The sequence below is a fragment of the Haliotis rubra genome, unplaced genomic scaffold (assembly GCF_003918875.1).
Source record: "Haliotis rubra isolate DU_JTF1 unplaced genomic scaffold, ASM391887v1 Scf189, whole genome shotgun sequence".
In the NCBI taxonomy this organism is placed as follows: domain Eukaryota; kingdom Metazoa; phylum Mollusca; class Gastropoda; order Lepetellida; family Haliotidae; genus Haliotis; species Haliotis rubra.
The window spans coordinates 64,833-80,679 of NW_025765880.1; the positions used below are offsets into that span (position 1 = coordinate 64,833).

Sequence of the window (15,847 nt, forward strand, 5' to 3'; positions counted from 1 at the left end):
TGCTTTTCCCTTTTCACCTGACGAAGGGGCAAGGAAAAGCCCTGAAATGTTGTCTATATAATAAAGAAGAAGTTGACATCCATAATATTTTGTCTTATAATTGACATTCCCCTGGTACAAGCATGACAAGCCCATCTTAACATATTATCCTTTAAGCCAATCTTATCCTTTGACAATGAGGAGCTCTTCATGCTGGTCTTAGTGACAAACAATGATGGAGGGTTAAAAGTCAGTGTGAGACAAGGTATGGAAATTAACGCTCCCCTGTATGCCTAAGGCTAGTAGAAATTACCCTGGGCCACCAAGATTGTAGTTGTACTTTCCTGTAGGGTCTGTATGTGTTTTACACATATTGTAAAATTATCTATTGACCTCGGTTCCCTGTCAGTTTCTCACGCTAGACATTGTGGCGAGTGTTTAGAGAATTATATTTGAAAGTCTTATAATGTGAGAACTAATAACCTTTTCTGGGTTAGCAGAAACAGTCCCATTGCCTCTATGGACTTGTTTGGCATTTGAGATAATTTCCATCAAAGAAAATTCTACCGCTAAATGGCCCTGTTTGTTAATTCAGTAAGACAACATTTGACAATTCATGTTTTCCCAATGCAGAAATCCACTGTATTCATGCAGTCAGTCATGTACATGACTCCAAGGATTCTAGTCTTCTTGGTGCTTCTGACGCCGTTTAGTTTTGTGAAGGAATATGAATTTTGCATGGCAACAAATGTTATTAGTGTCTGATTATTGTCTATCAGCATTTCCTGGTATTGGCCCATGGGAACGCAGCCTTGTCCAGGATGTCCTCTACAGCATGATTCATTCTGAAGTTGCTCTCATCATTTTGATGTTTGTTTGATCGGTGATCTCTTAGCATGGGGCATCATGCTCTAATTTATAGACCATGTAGACTTTGTAATTATTCCTTAGTGCTTCAGCTCACACTGTGTGGATATGTGACTCGTTTGTGGCCTGAATACCCACATGGACAGTTTTTTCATGAAGCAAAATGAGTTGAGAAGGCAATCTGTTTTGCAAGACTTCTATTAATTGGTTCAGAGAATCTTCCAGGTCTGACAAAATGCAAAGAGGAAAAAATTTGAATATGAATAGCAAGCTTGCTCTCTCAGTACAGACATACAAACAACCTCCAAACCCCAACTTTAGCACACAACAGGTTATGTCCAAGACAATAACTAATATTTAATAAAGAGATGCCAGAAACTAACCCGGAACATATCATGACATTTTCAGAAGGTTGTTGCTTGACGAAAAAGCTGATCAAAGTTTATTGAAACATATATTAACCTTTTCCCACTTACCTGCCAATATTTTTAACACAAATTCCATCATAATTTTTTTTATTGAAATTATGAAAATGGCCGAATAGCCAAAGAAGTAAGCTTCTGTGTCTTCAAACAGTGGTCAACAGCACAGTGTTTGGTCATAAACTGAGTTCTACTGGAGGTGTGATAATCAACCAGTTGTTAATGGTGTGGTCCTCATTATCGCACAAGTGATCATGCCTTGTCCATGGATTCACGTCTTCCCAGCCAGGTATATTGCCTTAGAATCAACCAGAGGGTTGGGTATTCAAGTGCTGTGTGCCAGGTATATTCGCGTCAACACAGCAGGGGCTTGATGTGGATTTAGTATTCTGTGTGTATTTGTACAGAAAGTGTATATCACCTCTCTTGTTGGTATGTTTTCGTATATCTGACTTCTAGAATGCTTTTGGATGGTTGTCGTATGTAAGTTGTCGTGCATGTAATGTGATACGATTTATATTTCCTTTTGAAAGAAGTTACAGAACTACCATTCTTTCAGATTACAATAATTATGTCATGGTTAGTAGGTACTGCGACATAGCCTTCCACTAGTAAGTGTCCTTTAAGTTATTGTGAGTAGAATGCACAGTCAAAGAGCTTGAAACTGCAGGCTTTTGAGGACTTCATCATACGAGTGTCTGTCTCCATTTGAACAGGTAGTTGTCATGAAAATAACCATTGTTTGAGATGGTATACATGGTATAACTGCTGTTAAGAATAGAATAAGACTGAAATTCATTGAAACAGCTACCCACAACACATACCTGTTAGCCCATGCACATGTGATACACGACAAGTAGCAGGCATTATAGTTATTATAAGGTGCATTCTGGGTGCAGCTGAACTACGTTCAAGGAAGTTTGAAGTTTGAATACCTTTATCTCTCTACCTGATCCTTCAGTAGTCATGCTGAGTATATGTGCACATCAATTATCTTGCTTGACAGGTTCATAGCAATCTTTCTATTATATAGAAGCGAAACAAGTTTTTGAAGGGCATCACAGAGCATTCCAACAAAACCGAAACATAATATACCCTGCTACAGTCAGTAAGAATCACAAACATAATGATCAAACATTTCTCTCTCAGTGTGTGAAATCAGAGGAAAGGTCTTGCACAGTGATGTATTTTGTTGTTCTCCTTTTGTTCTCCTTCAGACTCTTTTAGTTGGAGGGGCAGTGGGGTAGCCTAGTGGTTAAAGCATTCGCTCATCACGCTGAAGACAAGGGTTCGACTCCCCACATTGCTACAATGTGTGAAGCCCATTTCTGGTGTTCCCCACTGTTATATTGCTGGAATATTGCTAAAAGCGGCGTCAAACTAAACTCACTCGACCTAAGTCACTCTTATAGTGGTTTCCAGGGTTACCACTGTACCCACCTTGAACAGTTGTTTAAGTAGCTAGTATCTGTGAAGAATGCATACTCTAACTCTGTGACCGTAAATGCGATATATTTCATTTGAAACAAGTCTTACTAATTGATGAAAGAGCATCAGACACACAGTTAAATGGATGTGCGTTCTACAATGGCTACAATTACTGAATTTGTTTCAATGATTTAAACCATCCCTTTGCACCTTTGGACTTGGACCAAAGACCTGGTAAACCCTGCACCCAGATGTTTACATGTTGCGATACAGTCACAACATATTTCACAAATTGCTTTGCTGTATTTAATCAGTTACTTCAGACTAATGATGTAATAATAGCCATTGAAATTATTTGCTGCTCTGCTAGCCAGAGACTACTAAATTGTGACAAGTAAACATTCAATAATGGTAATCCTCATGACCTAGTAGAATTGAGTGCTATTATTTTGAACCACATCCAAGAAAATGCAAACATGGTTAATTTCTTTTCATCTTGTTCAAGGACAAGCTTAATGCTTTTTCTGCCAGTAAAACAGGTGAAGACTAATTTCTGATGTTGCATGGCCATGATAGATAAAACACTGTAGCTCCATCAAGGTCAAGCTGACCTAAGTCTCCATCACATATTACCTACATAGTATGATTACTTGTTCTATGTTCCGGATCAGTACATCTGAAGTGGATTATACTGAAGCTCAGCCATGCATATTCATGGATCAGGGAGGTCGTTGTGTGGCTCCCAGCGGTATGCTCACCTGACTTGAGCGTGGAATACCTGATATGCATTTCTTCAACACTATCCCAACTGACTGTACACCAGGTTTTGTGAGCCAAGGAAAGGAAGAGCTTTTGTTGAAAGCATATTTGGCTTCAACATATGTTCCAATTTAATGTTAACTCGACCGTGTTAGGGGTATGGGTTAAAAAATAAAAGCATCCTCTGTCATACGTCTGGTGTATAGGTGTGACAGTCTTCTTGAAGCCAAGACCCGTGAAGGTCCGGGTTAGAATGAGCCTTCAGTAATCCATGCTTGTCATAAGAGGCGACTAACGGGATCGGGTGGTCAGGCTCGCTGGCTTTCATCGGTTCCCAGTTGCGCAGATCGATGCTCATGCTGTTGATCACTGGATTGTCTGGTCCAGACTCTATTATTTACAGACCGCCACCATATAGCTGGAATATTGCTGAGAGTGGCGTAAAACTAAACTCACTCACTCACTCTTGAAGCCAAGCAAAACTGTGCATGGTTACGTCCTTTGGGATCGCCAGGAACCTTTAATCGGGGCTTTGAATCCTGGTTGTCGTCTGTTGGGTTTCAAGGTATCTCAGCACCATATTGGTCTGACTGGACAAGCTGATCTTACAAGACTATCAGTAATTTACTAGACAAGGGCTTTGGACTAGTGAATAAAGGTACAGACTTTAACAGATGAATCCTGTTTTACATACGTCAGTGGTTTCATTATTCAAGAAACTGGATGGACTCAAATACCAATAACTGTTTCAAACAAGACATACTGTTGCATTATTCTGTACAAAAACATTCAATCATTATGAATGATATATTTAGGACTTCATGCATTGTACTTAGCATGTACATGACATTTTTTTTATCCCCAGAAACTGGAGGGACGAAAGCAGCATAAAGTGTTCCTAACACATCATACACAATTGCCAGTTATTGTACATTTAGCTATTCATATCAGATGTACATCATATGTAAGATATATACATAACTATACAACTGTATTGGTATGTTGTGGTCAGTAATGACCTTTGATTGAGCTGTGTTCAACACTTGCCATTCAGAAGAGATTGATAGTGTTACAGATTGGCATACAGAATTGTGTAACGTCATGAATGAATGGTCTCCACTTGGTGCCATAGATCAGAGATTAATTACCTTCACAACTCCTTATCACTGAGTGATGAGTGTCCATTAGACACAGTGTATTTGTTGTCTAATGTCTTGTCAGCCAGTCAGTAAGTGATTTATGTTGGCCAAGCCAGCGGCAGATTGCGAAGCTTCATCTTACACAGTATTATAAGCAGCATGGTTGGAGATATTAGATTCTATTCTTGTTCAGTGAGATCAGGTTATGTATTAATGTTCTATGAATGAAGTTTATCACTGGCTCTGGACTAGGTGTTGATGACGTTTGTACACAAAAATAAACATGCTATTTAAGTCATCTGGGATGTGACAAATTGCTGTCCATTTAAACATGTTGATTTAGGATTGATTTAATATAATCTTTTTTGATCAGGCAAGTGGTAGAAACTGAACCATATTCAGTCATATAATTATCTCAGGCTCAACTGACAGACGTAGAAGATTATGGATATTTCTGGGGTGAAATATTTAGAGTGTATCTGTTGTGAAGCATCATTTTGGTTGCCAGAGCTGTGGATGTGATGGCTATACTGTCAGGAGCTACTTAGTTTGTTGCGATACTGTATGCCATGTAGTGTTAGAAGTAATGGAATCTAGGGGCTTACATTCCTCATGACCATGGTCCAAACTTCACCGTCAAATGAAAGTAATATCTACAATAACCACAGCGTTTTACTGTACAATTAACCTGATCAAAGAAATATGGGTAGTGATGTCCTGCTACAAGACGTATCAGCAGTACAGCTTGATGATCCCCTTTTAGAGCAATTTTCACTGGTACTGTCCTCCATGCATGTATTAGTATTGGGGATTAGTTACCATGGTGACCTGATCCAGACACAGTTAAATGGCTGGAGTTGAATGGCTTCAGGACATTTTCATGATTTCATCAACTTTTGATAAGACATTCTTCTATATTTGGAGCCAGTTTTAATGTCTTGGAGAAAATTGACATTTGGTCAGTGTCCTAGAAAATGAACCTGCAGATACTGGTATGTAGCTTTTTAGCATTACATGTTGACGCTGGTGCCATACCTTCACAATGGCATCTGAAATCAAAATGTTTTCAATGATATCAGGACTAGACACCATTGAGGTTTTTGAATGGCATTTCAAAGTGATCCACATTAATGGAGAAATTTGTGAATGTCAGATTCTGTGATATGAGGAACACAACATTTTGGAGTATATCCTTACTTATTCTTCATCAGGAAAGATACTATTGGTCACATTCCGACTAGTAGTTAAAATGGCAGTTCCTGCCTTAAAGAAAATTGTAGAAAGTTCCTAATTAGTTACCACGATTACTGAATGAATTGTTTTTGAGTCTTGACTGTAGATACTGATGCTTATGAGATGAGAATAAGAGAAGCTGTGAATGCACAAGACATTACCGCTACAACCAATGACATGTCTGCATGACGCTCTGCATGTTCAGCTCCGATGGTACTTTAGTGATTGTTGGGTGCAAATAAGAATGTTTCTACAGAAATGAATTATCGCTTTTTATATTTATGTGCAAATATGTGTTACACAGTTAAATTTTGTCAAATTCTTTGAGGATTTCCTTGCTTCCTGTGCTGTTTCATGTTTTCCCTCATACTTTGAACTCACTGTTAAACAAAGTATTATCCAGGATTCATAAGTGACAAACGGCACCATGTTATTTTGGAAAAGTAAAGAAAGTTGTGTTTGGCAAAAAGTAATGAAAGTGAGGATATGTTGACAAGAGTGAGCACTGTAGAGCTGGTAAAAGACCTTGTATTACTTTTTGCAACTTGTTACAATATTGCTCTTGACATGAAATATTGATCGAGGATTGGGACAAACAGATGGGACACAGGGCGTTACCACCGATAGCGTGTGGCGGAGGCTTGTAGATGTTGATTGCTGGTTAACTGCAAAGTATTGGTGAACGTGGCCAGTGACAATATCAGGAATGGATCTGTGTTTGAAATATTGGTAATCCTGTGATCTAAGGAAATGTGTTCAGAAACAATTTTAACATTAATGATTTTTTTTTATTTGTAGGTCTTTGATAACCCTGATGTTTGGGAATTCTCGGTTTTTATTATCAGCATGTAAGGATTTGTAGAAGTAGGATTCTTCACAATTCAAGGTCTTGCGAGACCTAAGTAATGAACACATCGCCGTGACAGCTAGATTATGTGAAGTTAATAATCTTAATGCTATCTGCAGGTGTTTTCTAATGTGTGAGGGGGCGTGGAGTAGCCCTGTGGTTAAAGCGTTCGCTCGTCACGCTGAAGACCTGTGTTCGATTCCCCACATGGCTACATTGTGTGAAGCCCATTTCTGGTGTCCCCAGCCGTGATATTGCTGGAATATTGCTAAAAGCGGTGTAAAACAATACTCACTGACACAATTCTTACTTGTGCGTGGTAAATGTAAGTGTCTTCAAAGTTCAAGGAATGAGATGCTACTTTTCTTCCAATTGCTCCCTACAGTACAAGATCAGTAGATGCTTAACCTCTTGTGGAACCTTTAGTGTACAATCTTACTCCAAATTTCTGACATTGATGCTAACTCTGCTGTATGCTTGGAGGAAGAATATATGTTAGAGGCAGTCTCTGCTGTTGCTAAATATGGCATTAAAACCCCATTCACTTACTTACTCACTCAAAGTGGCTACATTTGTGCAGGTTGTCTCGTTAGTCGGAAAGGAGGCATGATTTGGCGTGTATATGGACTGTGGTATTGATTATTGTGGAAAGCAGTGCACAAGGTGAAGATGAATTTATCGTGACACACAGCCGGGAGCTGACACAAATACATTAGCAGCGTTTACCTTGTAACGCAGTGACGTGGAACACAGTTTATTGATTGTCAATGAGTGTTGAACCAAGCATTACTGTAATTATTATTATCTTATTGAGTGTTGATTATATTGATTATGTTTACTCTTGGTGCTTCTGCTGCCACGTAATTGTGAGAGTTTTTGCGGTTAAGGATTAACATTTGCACAACGTCCCAACACAAATGTTTGTGTTAAGAGGAAATCAGGTTCACAACCTTAAGTCTGAACCTTTAATTGGACAGATGGATCAGCATAATGAGATGCAGTATTGATCCGAGGACAGAGAGTGTAAGAACTTCTTAAAACATTGCCACAGTTTTTGTAAGATGGTGACATTTTCAGTAGTATTGAATTGGACTTCAGTTTGGTTAGGTTTCTTCAAGATTGGCAGTGCTTCTGTTAAGTCTTCTGAACGATATACAGATAAATAAAGCTTAAAATGTTGATTGCTGATAGAAACAAGCCCTGCCAAACAGCTTGCATTCCTTGAAGTTGAAGTGTCTATGCTAATAATAATCTGTAGTTGGAAATTATATTGTTTTTGTGTTAACTAGACTTTTCATGTTTTAATGATCTGATGTACCAAGTATGGGTTGCACGAGGTGGAATGTGATCATTTTCACTTGGGCTGGCTTAAATAGCCGATAATCAGATATATCGTCATTAGGAAGAATTATTCAAAATTATCGATATTTAGGGAAATATATTTGTGGAATATTGCTAAAAGCAGCGCAAAACCATTCACTCACTGAACAAGAAGGTATCTTGTCTCTTCTTGTCTGATGAAATGACGACCTTAGAACAGGTGCATCCATGCAGGCTGGTTTATTGACTTATTAAAGGTGAAAACTTTAGTATACTTTATGAGCCTGGGCCAAATGATGTCAAATACAACAGATTCTTGTGACAGCTAAATAGGTCAAGTAATTGTGCTGTCACCTGGATGGGCTAAGTAGGTCAACCCAGGTCATCACTGTTTGGAATGTGCGACCTTGCATCCAGGCTGCTCATTAGAGAGAGGTAGCAGCTTGTCTGAAAATGTTTACCTATACATTTGTGGACCACTGATTTTGTGTAGATTATATTTTATTATCCAGTACTGAAGTTACAATTTATATTGACTTCATGTAATGTCTTTGAGGTATGAGAAGAATTTTCAATTGTGTCTGGTCTGCATTGAAGCATTTTTGTCATTTTGTTTGTATTTTGTGTTACATAATGTTATAAAATTAATATGCAAATATGCCATCAACATTTTATGAAAAGTAATAATAGTGAACCTTTATTATGCATTTCAAAGTTGTATATGAGACAACTAGCTAACATTGCTATAATTTACCATTAATATTGATATGTGTGACCAGCCATCCTCACAGTGACAGTGTCCGACATTAACATTGAGTTGTGACATTTTCTTGTGGACTACCCACTTATTTTGTCTTAAAATAAATAAGAACTAGATAGCAGATAATGTTCTTGAGACTAGTGAATATAAACTATCTACGCCTGTCATATTTCACCACCAGTAATGACCAACATCGTGTAGATATCATTCAGTATGACATTACAATGTCTTAAACTGCCTTATTCATGTAGGCGTGGCAGTGATTTGTGGTTGTAAGGGAACTCCAAACCTGGTAAGATTACTTAAGGGCATCATTTTTAAAAATCTTTCCCAGACATATTACCCAATGGAGATAAGATATTAAACTGTAAAGTGTCTCAGTACTCAAACAAGTACCTCGTATTAAACATGGTAAAGTAAACACTGATAAGTTGTTTATCCGTTTTTAGTACTGTCATTGCGTTTTGGTGAAATGAGTTCTCCCTGATGTTGCTGACCTGTAGATAAATTACTGCTCCCTACACCGCCCTAGCCTGACCTACCTCATAAAGTTCACATTGCTTGGATGCCAGTGGAGCTTTTGAGTAATGAAACCAACAGCTTAACGTAAACTCTGTGTGTGTCATTATAAGAAACTGTCACTAATTGCTGTGTAAAATATGTCTGCTATGCACTTTGATAATACTAGGGTGGTAAATGTACCAGTTAATTAGGGTTAGAGAGGTGGGACAGGACAGACATGACAAGAATACCTGTGTGTTTCTTGCCTCGTGGTTGCATGTTTCTTCTAAAGGTCGCCTATAGGTCATGTTTTTGTTCTGTTAAAAAATATTAAATATTTAGACAGACTGTTCATCAAGCTGACAATCACTGATACATATGTAGTCACATTCATTGCAGTATAAATTCACCCACCACCCACTCTCACTCACAGTCACAGGCCCTCGTGTATTTGCGAGGATTAAAGATTAAAAAAATATTGATTTTGAGATGACCCCCGACTCGAAATGCTTCACAGTATACCGGTACTACATTATGACAAGGCCGGACACTTCGGTGCACCCTTGCCCGCCTGCTTTGCCGATCGCTACGTTACCATCGCATGCAATCGATTAAAACATAATGCAAACATAATCATGGATGATTGGCCTTTCGATCACCACTCATGACACCCACCAATTCTTAATTGTTATTTCAGCAAGTCGACTGAAACCCGATTTTGACTCTCAACTAAATGATCTTGACACAAATGGCTGACGATATATCCGCTATCCGCAAAAACAGGGGGGGTGTGGTCGAAGCAAGCCCTCAGGGTGCAGGCAGGCAGGGTGCACCAAAGTGTCCGGCCTTGTCATAATGTATTATGCTGTGAAGCATTTCGAGTCGGGTCATCTCAAAAACAATATTGTTTTAATCTTTAATCCTCGAAAAGACATGAGGGCCTGTGCTCTCACTCACTCACTCACTTGCTCACTCACACTCACTCACTCACTCACTCACTCACTCACTCACTCACTCACTCACTCACTCACTCACTCACTCCTATGGTCAATGGTCAATAAACCAAGCTCCCTGCCAATCTGAACTGTATACATATTTATGTATATCACACATTGGTAAACATTTCCTATCTCCATTTAGATAACCTTCGGGGCATGCCAAAACTTTGTCAGCACCGTATAAGTGGGTTTCCCTAAAGCGAGACTTGAAGAACTTTGGGGTTTCCTCCCACATTAAGCTGTTCTGCTGAAGTACAGCCAGAACACAGCTCTGGGTCACTTGGTATCCTCTAGAAACAGGAGTGTTAAACCCAACTCACTGGATCACTCGGTATCCTCTTGAAACAGCAGTGTTAAACCCAACTCACTGGATCACTTGGTATCCTCTAGAAACAGCAGTGTTAAACCCAACTCACTGGATCACTCGGTATCCTCTAGAAACAGCAGTGTTAAACCCAACTCACTGGATCACTCGGTATCCTCTAGAAACAGCAGTGTTAAACCCAACTCACTGGATCACTCGGTATCCTCTAGAAACAGCAGTGTTAAACCTACTCACTGGATCACCTCTAGAAACAGCAGTGTTAAACCCAACTCACTGGATCACTCGGTATCCTCTAGAAACATCAGTGTTAAACCCAACTCACTGGATCACTCGTTATCCTCTAGAAACAGCAGTGTTAAACCCAACTCACTGGATCACTCGGTATCCTCTAGAAACAGCAGTGTTAAACCCTAACTCACTGGATCACTCGGTATCCTCTAGAAACAGCAGTGTTAAACCCAACTCACTGGATCACTCGGTATCCTCTAGAAACAGCAGTGTTAAACCCAACTCCCTGGATCACTCGTTATCCTCTAGAAACAGCAGTGTTAATCCCAACTCACTGGATCACTCAGTATGTTAGCCCATGTTCTCCAAGGCGCAAGCATATATTAATACACAATGCCATTTAGAAAGTGGTGAGATGTAACATGTTATATTTGGGATTACACTTTCTCAGTAAATTACAGATTCTAGTACTTTTTGTTAGGTTGAGTCCCGATTCGGACCCAAACCCTCTAAGTCAGGCACCTAATCGCCAGCACACAAAGTCAGCACGCTCAGCCTCCGCACCGTCCACTGCCCTGCCCTGTTATGATCTAGGTTTGTCAGCACCATGTATGGCTGGGGGCATATAGGGTTACCCTCCGTGTACGTCTGTCCGTACGAAATTGGGAATGTACTCTATCCACTTCTCCACAAGAAACGCTCTGTGGAATTCAATTAACTTATACATTGGCTTTCTTGGGACTCTAATGGTGTGCATCTCGTATTTTGTTTTTGTATTTTATTGTTTTTTTGTAAGTTTAGAGACTTTTGAACTTAGGTACATTTTGCTGAATTTCTCTATGATGATAGTGTAATAGGGGATGAAGTCTATCCACTTCTCCAAAGAAACTGCTCAACAGAATTGAATGAACTTCTACATGTCTTTTGTAGGGACTCTAAAGGTGTGCATTTCATAATTTTTTTATGCAATTTCTTAATTTTGTCACTTTTACAGATGTTTGAACTTAGTTGAATTTTGTTCTATTCAGCCTGTTCGTTCCATCCAACAGTGGGGTGAACGTTATCCACTTCTCAAAAACTACTTTATGTTTGAACTTAGTTGAATCTTGTTCTATTTTGAACTTACATAAATTTTGTTGAATTTCTCTTATAGTGTTATAGGGGGATGAAGTCAGCCTGTTCTCAAAAACTACTTTATGGAATTCATTTAGATTACACATGTGCTTTATAGGGTCTCTAAAGGCATGCATCTCATATTTTGATTTTGTATTTTATTTATTTTTCCAATTTGAATGCCGTTTGAACTTACATAAATTTTGTTGAATTTCTCTCTGAATATAGTGTTATAGGGGATGAAGTCTATCCACTTCTCCACAAAAGCTGCTCCACAGAATTGATTGAGCTTCTACGTGTGTTTCATTGGGTCTCTAAAGGTGTGCATCTCATACCTTGTTCATCCAATTTCTTAATTTTGTCACTTCTACAGATGTTTGAACTTAGTTGAATTTGGTTCTACTCATCCTGTTCGTCCCATACAACAGGGGGTGTACTTTATCCCTTCTCCTCAAAAACCACTGCACAAAACTCATTTAGCTTACATATCTCTTTTATAGAGACTCTAAAGGTGTGCATCTCATATTTTGTTTTTGTATTTTATAGTTTTTTTGTATGTTTAGAGACATTTCAACTTAGATCAATTTTGTTGAATTTCTCTCTGATGATAGTGAAATAGGGGATTAAGTCTATCCACTTCTCCACAGAAACTGCTCAACAGAATTGCTTCAGCTTATATACATGTGTTTCATTGGACGTGAAAGGTGTGCATCTCATAGTTCCATAGATGTTTATTGAACTTGTTCGTAAATTTTGTTCAGTTATTGATCTTTATATGATAATAGGTTGTGTTATCTCTTCCTCCCTGGACACAATTTTTTCTTGTTTTTTACAAGTGGTTAGGTAAAAGCGTTTGCTCGTCATGCTGAAAACCCAGGTGTGATTCCCCACATGGGTACAATGTGTGAAGCCCTTCTCTGGTGTCCCCAGCCGTGGTATTGCTGGAATATTCCTAAAAGTGGCATAAAATCATATTAACATTCGTATACAGAAGTGGTAAACATCTGGGATCTCCATATTCTTACATATTCTAACCACGTTAAGCTGACATGCATTGATGTAACTGAAATGCATTCAAATGAACATTAATCATGAGTTCAACTCGCTCATCCCACCTATTGTTGGAAGTGTGGCACTGCCCCCAACTTTTGTGTCACTGTATGTGTCATGTAGTTGTCAGGGGTGGAAATAACCCTTTGCCCGACATCCCAGTCCAGTGTTTTTTTTCTGTTGGGCAAGCAAATTTGTATATCACGCTGTACCAGTGTCTAGTTGACTTTCCAATGTTCATCATGTTGTATATTTAAAAAATCAACAAGAAAATTGGCCGGTATAGTGGAGAAATTATCAGGGCAAGTGATTGTACATGTGCCACTGTACCGGAGTACACTAGCAATTTCAAAGTTATTTCCACCCCTGGTTGTACTCCACACAATTACACATCCAGAGTATACTTTTCCATGCCTCAACAGCCTGAGAGAGAGGTGTATGTGCTGTGTTTTGCCGCTGACAACAACTAATACTGATAAACAAGGAAGTTACCTGATGTGTCAGGTATCTGGAACAGTCACACTTTCTTACAGTCCCTATCTATGATTCCTAAATACCTGAGCAGAGATCACTGGTGTTGATTAAATGCTGCAAGGGTTCTGTTATCAGTATATTTAAGAAGAATCAGTTTTTTATTACTTGACAGAGGCCGAGATAAGCTGCGTATCCGGGTAAAATACGCATTGAATATTTCCAATTACGCATTGAAAAATAATTGTTGCGTACCAATTACGCATTTAAAATGTTAGATACGCAAAAAGTATAAAACAAATGCGTACGGAATATATTCATAGAAATCGCTTGCTTAAAGAAAAAGACATCGATTGCTATCAAGTCGTACTGTTAGTATAGGACTAGTGTTGTACTGTCAGTACAGGATGAGTGATTGTTTATGAAATCATTTCCATTATTTAAGTTGGTTTTGATTAGGTATGACATAACTCAGAACATACCTGCTTAGTAAACTAACTCAATGACATAATACTTAAGTGAGTAAAATGACTGAAATACGCACATATTTGAAAGCAGTGGGTAACGGAAAATGAAATACCCACTCAACATTCATAATACCGTCTCCCAAAAAGTACAGTGGGTACAGTACCCACATGAGCTGAATCTTATCTGGAGCTCTGCTTGATGTCGGATCCAGTTTGAAAAGGTGATATGGCATATTTTATCTGCTGCTGGAGCAGTGTATGGTAGATTCTTGGAGTCCTGACATTTCCATGGAGATATTTTTAGCTGCAGATGGCAATCTTGATATGTGGCAAATCAGTTATTTGAAGCACTTTCATCTCCACATAAAAAAAAATAATTTCATGAAGTTTATTTTTGAGATGTATCAAATCACTTTTGTAGACTGGAAATATGATACATTTTCTGTTTTATTTGGAAGATGTAACTTTTGGATGATAAAGGTTGAATTTACTGTGTATATTTTATGAAATTAAATGTTGTTGGTTGTTTCACCTTTAGTAATGTATAACCAAACTGTATCATAATTATCTAACAGAATGTAAATGTCAGACATTGCAGGAATATGTGGGCAATAGAATCAAGATTACCACTTAGGATGAGGACAATGACATGACCAATACTCTGATGACTTAGACAAATGCCAGTAACAGTTCTAAGCACTACGGGGACAGTGGGGTAGGTTAGTCACGCCAAAACCCAGGTTAGATTCCCACATGGGTACAATATGTGAAGCCCATCTCTGGTGTCCCCTGGTGTGATGTTGCCGGAATATTGCTAAAAGGGCATAATACTAAACTCACTCTGACTCTGAGTCTAAGGACTACCAGATGAATGGCACGCGCACACACATGCACACACACATGGTTTCACATCAGGTTGCTCTTACACAGCTGGGAATATTACAAAGTGCACCTAAACAACAAGCATTGCACATGAAGTAGTAGTTGTTATTCAGACTTTGCTGTTATAAAACAACAGACAAATTGGGTTTACCTAAGCATACTTATATGAAAGCCACTTAATTAAATATATTTCTTGTCCTACACATCCTTGAATGATAGGAACCAGAATCATTTGAAGTGAAAGGTCAGATACTAATAAACAGCCACAATTGTCAACTTCCATAAACTTTTTAAAGTATAAACAGTGAGAAAAATGGAGTACAAGAACATTTCAGCATAAAGGTTTCGATGTATATCAGTAGCTTATCTACAATCCAGAAATAATTATCTGCCCTTGGTAGGTAATGTCTCGTCCTGAAGTGTGTGTGAGCATCAAGAGCGTGGCACTTGCTGTTGCAATCTGGCCATAATCCACTTCCCTCTTCCAATATCTTTATGCCATTTAATGGGTATGAAATTACGGTGGATTATTTAGCCATTCTGTCAAGTCGACCAGGGTTATTAGATTTCTGGGCAGCAGTTAGTGGACGTAGGGATGGGAGTGATTGCTAGGCAGCGCTGTTTCAGCAGCAATTTGTCTTTTCTGGCAGTGGAATCTGTTCCCAAACGAATATAAATCTATATTTGCTGTGCTGAATTCTGCGTATGTAGTGAAGTAGAGATAGCAGGGTATGGAAATACATTTAACTGGGGAATCGGATGGGCCAGTTCCTGATTCATTTTTAGGATACAACACACTTGACGTATTCCAGAGCCTTAGAATATTGTGTATGGATCTGCCTCTTTTCATAAATATCGTAATAGACTCATTTAGAAGGGGAGACAATTTGTAATTCCTAATTGTACAAGCTATAACATTTGTTTTAAGTGAATGGGAAGGAGACATGTGGAGACTTCCTGATGGTGTTGAGGGATTATTGCTTATGAATGTTAACATAGTGGAGACATGGTACAACTTCAGACGGAGAATTAGATCAGTGCCAGTCTTCGACTATCTG

At 38.7% G+C, this 15,847-nt stretch overlaps 1 protein-coding gene across 20 annotated transcripts in view; it reads left to right on the plus strand.

Moving 5' to 3' along the window:
• LOC124274209 (protein scribble homolog) overlaps nucleotides 1–15,847 on the plus strand; it is a 122,875-nt gene that overhangs the window by 13,095 nt on the left and 93,933 nt on the right. The gene's annotated exons all lie outside the window — the stretch shown is intronic.